Here is a 13,067-nt window from a genome sequence, read left to right as displayed (position 1 = left end):
AACATGCCAAGCTTGCCTTTCCCCCTCATGCTAGACAAATTCTTTGCACCAAGTAGAGATACTATTTGTGCTTCCGAATACCCCTTAAGCCAGTATTGCCATGAGAGTCCACCATACCTACCTATGGATTGAGTAAGATCCTTCAAGTAAGTTGTCATCGGTGCATGCAATAAAAATTGCTCTCTAAATATGTATGATCTATTAGTGTGGAGAAAATAAGCTTTATACGATCTTGTGGTGTGGAAGCAATAAAAGCGACAGATTGCATAATAAAGGTCCCTATCACAAGTGGCAATATAAAGTGACATTCTTTCGCATTAAGATTTTGTGCATCCAACTATAAAAGCGCATGACAACCTCTGCTTCCATCTGCGAAGGGCCTATCTTTTATTCTTGTCTTATACCTTATGCAAGAGTCATGGTGATCTTCACCTTTCCTTTTTCATTTTATCCTTTGGCAAGCACATTGTGTTGGAAGGATCCTAATATATATATATATATATCCAATTGGATGTAAGGCATCATGAACTATTATTGTTGACATTACCCTTGAGGTAAAAGGTTGGAAGGAGAATCTATAAGCCCCTATCTTTCTTTGTGTCTGATTAAAACTTTGAACCCATAAATATCACGTGAGTGTTAGCAATTGTGAAAGACTAAATGATAGTTGAGTATGTGAAGTGAATCAAAGCTCTGACATAGACCCTTCCTAAAAATAAGATGAATTGTAATTGTTTGATGACTAATAACACGGTTTGTTAGTTTTCAAGAAAGTTTATGATCTATACTTTAACATGTGAATATCTTGTTACTTGATCATGAGAAGCTTTATGAGTTAAGCTACTGTTATGATATATAATGATGCTAGAAAAGGTGATTGAAATTATCATTGATCAAACTTGTGCACCTGCTCGCATTCACACTTCATAAATTATTCCGTTTATCATTTACCTACTCGAGGACGAGCAGGAATTAAGCTTGGGGATGCTGATACGCCTCCAACATACCTATAATTTATGAAGTATTCATGCTATTATATTATCTGTTTTGGATGTTTATGGGCTTTACTAAACACTTCTATATTATTTTTGGGACTAACCTATTAACCGGAGGCCCAACCCAAATTGATGTTTTCTTGCCTATTTCAGTGTTTCGAAGAAAAGGAATATCAAATGGAGTCCAAACAGAATGAAACCTTCGAAAGAGTTATTTTTGGAACGGAAGCAATCCAGGAGACTTGGAGTAGACGTCGGGGAAGCTTCGAGGTGGCCACGAGGCAGGGAGGCGCGCCTGCCCCCTGGGCGCGCCCCCACCCTCGTGGCTCCCGCCTTGGGATAAGAAGTATCAGAAATATATGAGACCTCTGATCGACGTTTCCGGACTGGAGTGTTCGGTAAACCGGCTGAAGTAACCACATGGCCGCTGTGCCGGGTTGTGCGGCGAGCTTCGTGTTGTTGTTTCTTCAAAAAAGTTTGGATCCAAGTAAGCTAGGGGGTGAGAAAATCTTATTTTTCGGCTTGCTTGTCGGGTTTTCTGTGTGGGCACAGAGTCTGAACCAGATGAGAGAATAATTACCTCTGCATCACTTGCATGACTAGCTTCCACGTCATCCTGATAACAATCATTATCAATAAGGTGTATGAAAAATGAGCCAAGTGAATCAAGTTCTACCTCTGACTCCGAATTATCTTCATCAATGTTTAACCCAGATGATTCGGTGGTTTTCTTCTTGGCCGGTTTCTTGGGCGCCTTGGTCTTGATGCGGGGTGTCTTCGTCGGTTTATCCTACGGTTTTCTGTTCCAAAACGGATCATCACCCTGTTACAAATTGAAAAAGATACGAGGGATTATTTAAGGAATACAGGTTAAAGCGGCAGAAGAGTCATTCTTACAGTTGGCGGTTTATTCTGAGCATAGAAGGGGTTAAGTCCTGTTTTGCTGTAGTCAGCAACCGGTTCATCCATCATCTTCTTAACACTTTCAGTAATTTCAGCGTCATTCAGCTGAATGTCAGTATGTCGCTGAGGGTCTTTGACATCCCCGGTATATTCACACATTAAACCGGCACAGAGACTTAATGGTAGTATGCTCCAAGACACCCAGCAGCGGACGAAATCGATGCCTGTTAAACCGTTGGCTGCAAAAGCCCGGAGCTTTGAAAGCTGTGGTGCATATTTGGACCGTTCCTTTGCACTGAGCCTTGTAGGGAGCGGATGTTTTCCACCAAGCCGATGAGCACGATAACCCGGCAGAGGGTTTTCACCAGCTGGAGATGTGTCCTGGCAATAAAACTAGGTTTGATTCCAGTCTTTGGGATGACTATGGTGTTTGGCATGAGGGAAGCCGGCATCCTTTCTTTTTTGAATTGATACCCCGCCAAGTTCAGTGTTCGGCCCATCAGTAAACTCAGTGCGGCGTCTTAAGTAGAAGAAATCTCTGAATAACTCGACTGTGGGCACTTCCTATAAGTAAGCTTCACAAAAGACTTGGAAATTGCAAATATTGGATACAGAGTTGGGTCCAATATCTTGAGGGTGGAGCTGGAAGAAATGAAGCACCTCACGGAAAAAATTGGATCCGGGCGGTTTAAACCCTTGGCTCAGATGGTCAACAAACACCACCACCTCGCCATCCTTCGGTTCAGGAGGATTTTCTGGACCAGGGACTCTCCAATGGATATCCTCTTTCTTTGACAAAGCGTCAGTTGCTACACATCCTTCCAGCTCTTCCTCGGTAACCCGGGATGGAACCCAATTGCAAGAATAGAATTGCTTGGCCATTTCTATGGAAAACTGAAAAAAGATCAATGCCGGTTTAAGATTCATGACTGACAAGTATAAAGAATCACAAGATCAGAGGGAGAAGACCTTGAGGCATATATACATGTTAAACCGGATTCTGACATTGGCAAGGTTACAAAAATGACGAATTGGCGGTTTAAGAGGGGACTAATGGTACCTGGCGGATTATCATTTTATAAAGTTAAACCGCCTATACTAGTATGAAAAGTACAGATCTGAGGTGTTGGAAAAACAAGTTTCACAGTTTGGTATAATAATTTCAGATCTGCAGCGTGTTAGAAAATCAAGATATATTCAGACCTACAAAATAGGCGCCAGAGCAGTTGATGAAGGTTCAGATGGGATTTTCTATTTTAACAAGATGCGTTAATGGAAAGGAAGGATTGTGGCTACCGCTATACATGATAAATATCAAGATTTGAATCAAAGAACTGTTGAGCAGAGACAAACAATGATGAACACCGATGAACACAGGAACCCTAATGACAGATCCATAGCGGAAGGGAAGAAGGTTTACCGATGCTGATGGAACAGCGGAGAGGCGCCGCGATTCTCTGGTGCATTCAGGGTGATGCAGCGGCCGGAGTTGAGGTCGCAGTCAAGACTTGGCAGCGCCGGCGGAGCTTGAGCGCTAGGTCGACGCGAGGAAGGAGACGAAGTGAAGAGGCATGGGCAGAAAAAAATGAAAAGGGACCCTCAGCCTTATTTATAAGGTGAAGGGGTAAGTGTCAGGCGCGAAAATCGAGGAGCCCAAAAATTGGATATGTGACAGAGCTATCGCGTCGATTTTCGGAGGCTCATTAATAAAGGTGAGGTATATACAGTTTTTTAAACAGGTGACGTCATGGCGGTTTACTATTATCTTGGAAGATGACGTCATGGCGGGTTACAAGGCTTACGTGAAGGTACGGAAGGAGGAATTTTCCAAAGTGTTGAAGATTGACATCAACAAGTTCAAATCAACCTGGGGCCTAATGTTGGGGATATGACTATTGAGTATAAACCACCCAGGAGGAGCCGGTTTATGCTCATAATGAATTGCCCGTATTTTGAATCCCATGAAGACATGAAAGATGGTGCTCTGTGAGGGAGGTTTAGTAGTAAGGCCCAAAGCCCAAAGGCGGGTTAAGGCCCAAGATGTAAACCGCCATAAGATGTGTAACTTGTGATGTAAGGTAGGAAAGAGTAGAAACCGAGCCGGACACATTTATGAGCCGGCCGGGATTCTGTAACCCGTCCGACGTCAACCTGTGTATATAAAGGGACGACCCGACGGCGGTTTAGGGACAAGAAACAATAACTCGAGAGCCAGGTCAAGCAGATCCGCTCCCTGGTCATCGAAACCCTAGCAATACCACATCCAACTAGACTAGGCCTTTACCTTCACCGCAAGAGGCCGAACCAGTATAAACTCCTCGTGTCCTTTGTCCCTATTAACCGCTTTAAGATAACCCGTCACGATGGCTCCACGACTAAGTCCTCACACTAGGACATCTGCCATGACAATTCCACGACACTATGACTATGAGATTATGCAACTCCCGAATACCGGAGGAACACTTTGTGTGCTCCCAAATGTCACAATGTAACTGGGTGATTATAAAGGTGCTCTACAGGTATCTCCGATGGTACTTGTTGAGTTGGCATAGATCGAGATTAGGATTTGTCACTTCAATTGTCGGAGAGGTATCTCTGGGCCCTCTCGGTAATGCACATCACTATAAGCCTTGCAAGCAATGTAACTAATGAGTTGGTTACGGGATGATGCATTACGGAACGAGTAAAAAGACTTGCCGGTAACGAGATTGAACTAGGTATTGAGATACCGACGATCGAATCTCGGGCAAGTAACATACCGGTTTGACTGATAAAGATCTTCGTAGAATATGTAGGAACCAATATGATCATCCAAGTTCTGCTATTTGTTATTGACCGGAGATGAGTCTCGGTCATGTCTACATAGTTCTCAAACCCGTAGGGTTCGCACACTTAATGTTCGGTGACGATCGGTATTATGAGTTTATGTGTTTTGATGTACCGAAGGTAGTTTGAAGTCCCGGATATGATCACGGACATGACGATGAGTCTCGAAATGGTCGAGACATAAAGATCGATATATTGGATGACTATATTTGGACATCGGAATGGTTCCGGGTGAGATCGGGCATATACCGGAGCACCGGGAGGTTACCAGAACCCCCCGGGAGGTATATGGGCCTTATTGGGCCATAGTGGGAGAGAGGAGAAGGGAGCAAAGGAGGGGGCGCGCCCCCCCCCAAGCCCAATCCGAATTGGGAAGGGGGCCGCCCCCCTTTCCTTCCTCCTTCCTTCCCCTTCCTTCTCTCCTAATCCAACTAGGGAAGGGGGGGGGGGAATCCTACTCCCGCTGGGAGTAGGACTCCCCTTGGGGCGCGCCTAGGAGGCCGACCTCCCCCTCCTCCACTCCTTTATATACGGGGGAGGGGGCAACCCATAGACACACAAGTTGATCATTGATCTCTTAGCCGTGTGCGGTGCCCCCTCCACCATAATCCACCTCGGTCATATCGTCGTAGTGCTTAGGCGAAGCCCTGCGCCGGTAGCTTCTTCATCACCGTCATCACGCCGTCATGCTGACGAAGCTCTCCCTCGAGACTCTGCTGGATCGTGAGTTCATGGGACGTCACCGAGCCGAACGTGTGCAAATCGTGGAGGTGATGTACCTTCGGTGCTAGGATCGGTCGACCGTGAAGACGTACGACTACATCAACCGTGTTGTCATAATGCTTCCGCTTACGGTCTACGAGGGTACCTAGACAACACTCTCCCTTCTCGTTGCTATGCATCACCATGATCTTGCGTGTATGTAGGATTTTTTTTGAAATTACTACGTTCCCCAACAGTGGTATCAGAGCCAGGTTTATGCGTAGATGTTATATGCACGAGTAGAACACAAGTGAGTTGTGGACGATAATATTCATATTGCTTACCAGCATGTCATACTTTGATTCGGCGGTATTGTTGGATGAAGCGGCCCGGACCAGCTCTGGATAAGATTTGCTCTCATTGTATTCACTCGAAGACATAGGATTTGGTTGAGCATCACTTCAGTCACTCTGACTTTGTTCACTTGGACCCCACTTAACAGTACGGTGGTTCCTATGACTCGACAAAGAAGAAAGGGAACTACGAAACAACTATGTCTTCGCACTCCATAGTCTTCACGTGAATGTCTTCTCAAGTCATAATCTTCGATGTGAATATCTTCACAAACCACCACTGTCTTCAATGTCTTCACACATTTTTAGGGGTCATCTCTGGTAGGTAAACCGAAGCAATGTGGGACTACTACCTGTGTTATCCTGCAATTCTCACAAACACATTAGTCCCTCAACCAGGTTTGTCGTCAATACTCCAAAACCAACTAGGGGTGGCACTAGATGCACTTACATAAGCGTTTAGTAACGCGGTTGATGTAGTCGAACGTCTTCATGATCCAACCGAACCAAGCACCGAACATATGGCACCTCCGTGTTTTGCACACGTTCAACTCGATGACGTCCCTCGAGCTCTTGATCCAGTTGAGGCCAAGGGAGAGTTCCGTCAGCACGACGGCGTGGTGACCGTGATGATGAAGTTACCGGCGTAGGACTTCGCCTAAGCACTACGACGATATGACCGAGGTGTGTAACTATGGAGGGGGCACCGCACACGGCTAAGAGAAACTTTGGTGTGCCTTTGGGGTGCCCCCTTCCCACGTATATAAAGGGGGAGGATAAGTGGCCGGCCTAAGGGGGTGCGCCATGGGGGGGAGTCCTACTTGGACTCCAGGTCCAAGTAGGATTCGCCCCCCTTTCCTATTCCCACAAGGAGAAGGGGGGAGGAGGAGGAGGGGGGAAGGAGGAGGAGGAGAGAAGGAAGGAGGGGGGGCGCCACCCCCTCCCCTTGTCCAATTCGGATTGGCAAGGGGGGGCGCCACCTCCTGGCCAACCCTCTCTCTTCTCCACTAAGGCCCATGAAGGCCCAAGAACTTCGGGGTGGGGGTGGGGGGTTCCGATAACTCCCGGTACTCCGAAACTCATCCGAAACGACCCGAACCATTCCGGTGTCCGAATCTGATACGTCTCCAATGTATCTATAATTTTTTATTGTTCCATGCTATTATATTATCCGTTTTGGATGTTTAATGGGCTTTAATATACTCTTTTATATTATTTTTGGGACTAACCTATTAACCGAAGGCCCAGTGCAAATTGTTGTTTTTTTGTCTATTTCAGTGTTTCGCAGAAAAGGAATATCAAACGGAATCCAAACGGAATGAAACCTTCGCGAGGATCTTTCTTGGAACAAACACAATCCAGGAGACTTGGAGTGGAAGTTAGAGACACAACAGGGCGGCCACGAGGGAGGAGGGCGCGCCCAGGGGGGTAGGCGCGCCCCCACCCTCGTGGGCCCCTCGTAGCTCCACCGACCTACTTGTTTCACCTATATATACTCTTATACCCTGGAAACATACAGGGGAGCCACGAAACCACTTTTCCAATGCCGCAACCACATGTACCCATGAGATCCCATCTTGGGGCCTTTTCCGGCGATTTGCCGAAGGGGGATTCGATCACGGAGGGCTTCTACATCAACACCATAGCCTCTCCGATGATGTGTGAGTAGTTTACCACAGACCTTCGGGTCCATAGTTATTAGCTAGATGACTTCTTCTATCTCTTTGGTCCTCAATACAAAGTTCTCCTCGATGTTCTTGGAGATCTATTCGATGTAATGCTTTTTGCGGTGTGTTTGCTGAGATCCGATGAATTGTGGGTTTATGATCAAGATTATCTATGAATAATATTTGATTCTTCTCTGAATTCTTATATGCATGATCTAATATCTTTGCAAGTCTCTTCGAATTATCGGTTTAGTTTGGCCTACTAGATTGATCTTTCCTGCAATGGGAGAAGTGCTTAGCTTTAGCTTCAATCTTGCGGTGCTCGATCCCAGTGACAGAAAGGGAACCGACACATATTGTATTATTGCCATCGAGGATAAAAATATGGGGTTTATATCATATTGCTTTAGTTTATCCCTCTACATCATGTCATCTTGCCTAATGCGTTACTCTGTTCTTATGAACTTAATACTCTAGGTGCATGCTGGATAGCGGTCGATGTGTGGAGTAATAGTAGTAGATGCAGAATCGGTTTGGTCTACTTGACACGGACGTGATGCCTATGTTCATGATCATGCCTAGATATTCTCATAACTATGCGCTTTTCTATCAATTGCTCGGCAGTAATTTGTTCACCCACCATAATAAATGCTATCTTGAGAGAAGCCACTAGTGAAACCTATGGCCCCCGGGTCTACTTTCAATTATATAAGTTTCCGTTCTATTTTATTTTGCAATCTTTACTTTCCAATCTATTCAACAAAAATACAAAAAATATTTATCTTATTATCTTTATCAGATCTCACTTTTGCAAGTGGCCGTGAAGGGATTGACAACCCCTTTATCGCGTTGGTTGCAAGGATCTTGATTGTGTGTGCAGGTACTAGGCGACTTGCATGCAGTCTCCTACTGGATTGATGCCTTGGTTCTCAAAAACTGAGGGAAATACTTACGCTACTTTGCCGCATCACCCTTTCCTCTTCAAGGGAAAACCAACGCATCCTCAAGAGGTAGCAGAATGTAACCTTCCAATAAATGAATCTTTATGTCTCGACCATTTCGAGACTCCTCGTCATGTCCACGATCTCATCCGGGACCTCGAGCAATCTTCAGTCATCAAATCACATAACTCATAATACAAATCGTCATCGAACGTTAAACGTCCGGACCCTACGGGTTCGAGAACTATGTAGACATGATTGAGACACATCTCCGGTAAATAACCAATAGCGGAACCTGGATGCTCATATTGGCTCCTACATATTCTACGAAGATCTTTATTGGTCAAACCGCATAACAACATACGTTGTTCCCTTTGTCATCGATATGTTACTTGCCCGAGATTCGTCGGTATCCTCATACCTAGTTCAATCTCATTACCCGCAAGTCTCTTTACTCGTTCCATAATGCATCATCCCGTAACGAACTCATTAGTTACATTGCTTGCAAGGCTTATAGTGATGTGCATTACCGAGAGGGCCCAGAGATACCTCTCCGATATACACGGAGTGACAAATCCTAATCTCGATCTATGCCAACTCAACAAACACCATCGAAGACACCTGTAGAGCATCTTTATAATCACCCAGTTACGTTGTGACGTTTGATATCACACTAAGTGTTTCTCCGGTATTCGGGAGTTGCATAATCTCATAGTCATAGGAACATGTATAAGTCATGAAGAAAGCAATAGTAATAAACTAAACGATCATAGTGCTAAGCTAACAGATGGGTCTTGTCCATCACATCATTCTCTAATGATGTGATCCCGTTCATCAAATGACAATACATGTCCATGGCTAGGAAACTTAACCATCTTTGATTAACGAGCTAGTCAAGTAGAGGCATACTAGGGACACTATATTTGTCTATGTATTCACACATGTACTAAGTTTCCGGTTAATACAATTCTAGCATGAATAATAAACATTTATCATGATATAAGGAAATATAAATAAAAACTTTATTATTGCCTCTAGGGCATATTTCCTTCAGTCTCCCACTTGCACTAGAGTCAATAATCTAGATTACATAGTACTGATTCTAACACCCATGGAATCTTGGTGTTGATCATGTTTTGCTCGTGAGAGAGGCTTAGTCAACGGGTCCACAACATTCAGATATGTATGTCTTTTGCAAATCTCTGTGTCTCCCTCCTTGACTTGATCAGAGATGGAGTTGAAGCGTCTCTTGATGTGTTTGGTTCTCTTGTGAAATCTGGATTCCTTCGCCATGGCTATTGCTCCAGTATTGTCACAAAAGATTTTCATTGGACCCGATGCACTAGGTATGACACCTAGATCGGATATGAACTCCTTCATCCAAACTCCTTCATTTGCTGCTTCTGAAGCAGCTATGTACTCCGCTTCACACATAGATCCTGCCACGACGCTTTGCTTGGAACTGGACCAACTGACAGCTCCACCATTCAATATAAATATGTATCTGGTTTGTGACTTAGAGTCATCCGGATTAGTGTCAAAGCTTGCATCGACTAACCATTTACGACGAGTTCTTTGTCACCTCCATAAATGAGAAACATATCCTTAGTCCTTTTTAGGTATTTCAGGATATTCTTGACCGATGTCCAGTGATCCACTCCTGGATTACTTTGGTACCTCCCTGCTAAACTAATAGCAAGGCACACATCAGATCTGGTACACAACATACATGATAGAGCCTATGGCTGAAGCATAGGGAACACCTTTCATTTTCTCTCTATCTTCTGCAGTGGTCGGACATTGAGTCTGACTCAACTTCACACCTTGTAACACAGGCAAGAACCCTTTCTTTGCTCGATCCATTTTGAACTTCTTCAAAACTTTGTCAAGGTCTGTGCTTTGTGGAAGTCCAATTAGGAGTCTTGAACTATCTCTATAGATCTTGATGCCCAATATATAAGCAACTTGACCGAGGTCTTTCATTGAAAAACTCTTATTCAAGTATCCTTTTATGCTATCCAGAAATTCTATATCATTTCCAATCAACAATATGTCATCCACATATAATATTAGAAATGGTACAGAGCTCCCACTCACTTTCTTGTAAATACAGGCTTCTCCAAAAGTCTGTATTAAACCATATGCTTTGATCACACTATCAAAGCGTATATTCCAACTCCGAGAGGCTTGCACTAGTCCATAAATGGATCGCCGGAGCTTGCACACTTTGTTAGCACCTTTTGGATCGACAAAACCTTCTGGTTGCATCATATACAACTCTTCTTTAAGATATCCATTAAGGAATGCAGTTTTGACATCCATTTGACAAATTTCATAATCATAAAATGCGGCAATTGCTAACATGATTCAGACAGACTTAAGCATCATTACAGGTGAGAAGGTCTCATCGTAGTCAACTCCTTGAACTTGTCGAAAACCTTTCTCAACAAGTCGAGCTTTGTAGACAGTAATATTACCGTCAGCGTCAGTCTCCTTCTTGAAGATCCATTTATTCTGTATGGCTTGCCGATCATCGAGCAAGTCAACCAAAGTCCACACTTTGTTCTCATACATGGATCCCATCTCAGGTTTCATGGCCTCAAGCCATTTCGTGGAATCTGGGCTCATCATCGCTTCCTCATAGTTTGTAGGTTCGTCATGGTCAAGTAACATGACCTCCAGAACATGATTACTGTACCATTCTGGTGCGGATCTTACTCTGGTTGACATACGGCGAGGTTCAGTAGTAACTTGATCTAAAGTTTCATGATCATCATCATTAGCTTCCTCACTAATTGGTGTAGGAATCACTGGAACTGATTTCTGTGATGAAGTACTTTCCAATTCGGGAGCAGGTACAATTACCTCATCAAGTTCTACTTTCCTCCCACTTACTTCTTTCGAGAGAAACTCCTTCTCTAGAAAGGATCCATTCTTAGCAACGAATATCTTGCCTTCGGATCTGTGATAGAAGGTGTACCCAACAGTCTCCTTTGGGTATCCTATGAAGACACATTTCACTGATTTGGGTTCGAGCTTATCAGGTTGAAGCTTTTTCACATAAGCATCGCAACCCCAAACTTTAAGGAACGACAAGTTGGGTTTCTTGCCAAACCACATTTCATATGGTGACGTCTCAACGGATTTAGATGGTGCCCTATTTAACGTGAATGGAGCCGTCTCTAAAGCATAACCCCAAAACGATAGGGGTAAATTAGTAAGAGACATCATAGATCGCACCATATCTAATAAAGTGCGGTTGTGACGTTCGGACACACCATTACGCTGTGGTGTTCCAGGTGGCGTGAGTTGCGAAACTATTCCGCATTATTTCAAATGAAGACCAAACTCGTAATTCAAATATTCACCTCCACGATCAGATTGTAGAAACTTTATTTTCTTGTTATGATGATTTTCCACTTCACTCTGAAATTCTTTGAACTTTCAAATGTTTCAGACTTATGTTTCATCAAGTAAATATACCCATATCTGCTCAAATCATCTGAGAAGGTCAGAAAATAACGATACCCGCCGCGAGCCCCAACACTTATCGGACCGCATACATCAGTATGTATTATTTCCAACAAGTCTATTGCTCGCTCCATTGTTCCAGAGAACGGAGTCTTAGTCATCTTGCCCATAAGGCATGGATCGCAAGCATCAAGTGATTCATAATCAAGTGATTCCAAAAGCCCATCAGCATGGAGTTTCTTCATGCGCTTTACACCAATATGACCTAAATGGCAGTGCCACAAATAAGTTGCACTATCATTATTAAACTTATATTTTTTGGCTTCAATACAATGAATATGTGTGTCACTACTATCGAGATTCAACAAAAATAGACCACTCATCAAGGGTGCATGACCATAAAAGATATTACTCATATAAATAGAATAACCATTGTTCTCTGATTTAAATGAATAACCGTCTCGCATCAAACAAGATCCAGATATAATGTTCATGCTTAACGCTAGCACCAAATAACAATTATTCAGGTCTAAAACTAATCCCGATGGTAGATGTAGAGATAGCGTGCCGATGATGATCACATCGACTTTGGAACTATTTCCCACGCACATCGTCACCTCGTCCTTAGCCAATCTTCGCTTAATCTGTAGCCCCTATTTCGAGTTGCAAATATGAGCAATAGAACCAGTATCAAATACCCATGCGCTACTACGAGCATTAGTAAGGTACACATCAATAACATGTATATCGGATATACCTTTCACTTTGCCATCCTTCTTATCCGCCAAATACTTGGGGCAGTTCCGCTTCCAGTCACTAGTCCCTTTGCAGTAGAAGCACTCAGTGTCGGCATAAGTTTTCCGTTTCGACAATTTTTTAAAATCATAAAATTCCAAAGGGAAAATAGAGTTTTTGGGCGTTTTAGACGTTTGTTTGGACGTTTTTAGCGTTTAGTGCTAGGGTTTAGATTTCAGCGTTTAGGGTTAGGTTTTATGGTCTAAACCCTTAGTTTTTACTGTTTAGCATAAAGTTTCCGACGTTTTAAGTCCTGGGTTTAGGGTTTAGGACAATTTTTGAAATGACAAATTGTAAAAGGAAAAAAAGATATGCTCTAATTTATGTTTTTTTGAATTTTGGTTAAATCTTGTCAAACCGGTCAAACAACTGATTCAAGAAATATAGAGTGTTACTAAATAATTACGCAATAAT

The sequence above is a fragment of the Triticum urartu genome, chromosome 2 (assembly GCF_003073215.2).
Source record: "Triticum urartu cultivar G1812 chromosome 2, Tu2.1, whole genome shotgun sequence".
NCBI lineage: Eukaryota > Viridiplantae > Streptophyta > Magnoliopsida > Poales > Poaceae > Triticum > Triticum urartu.
Note: the sequence above shows the minus strand (reverse complement) of the source record.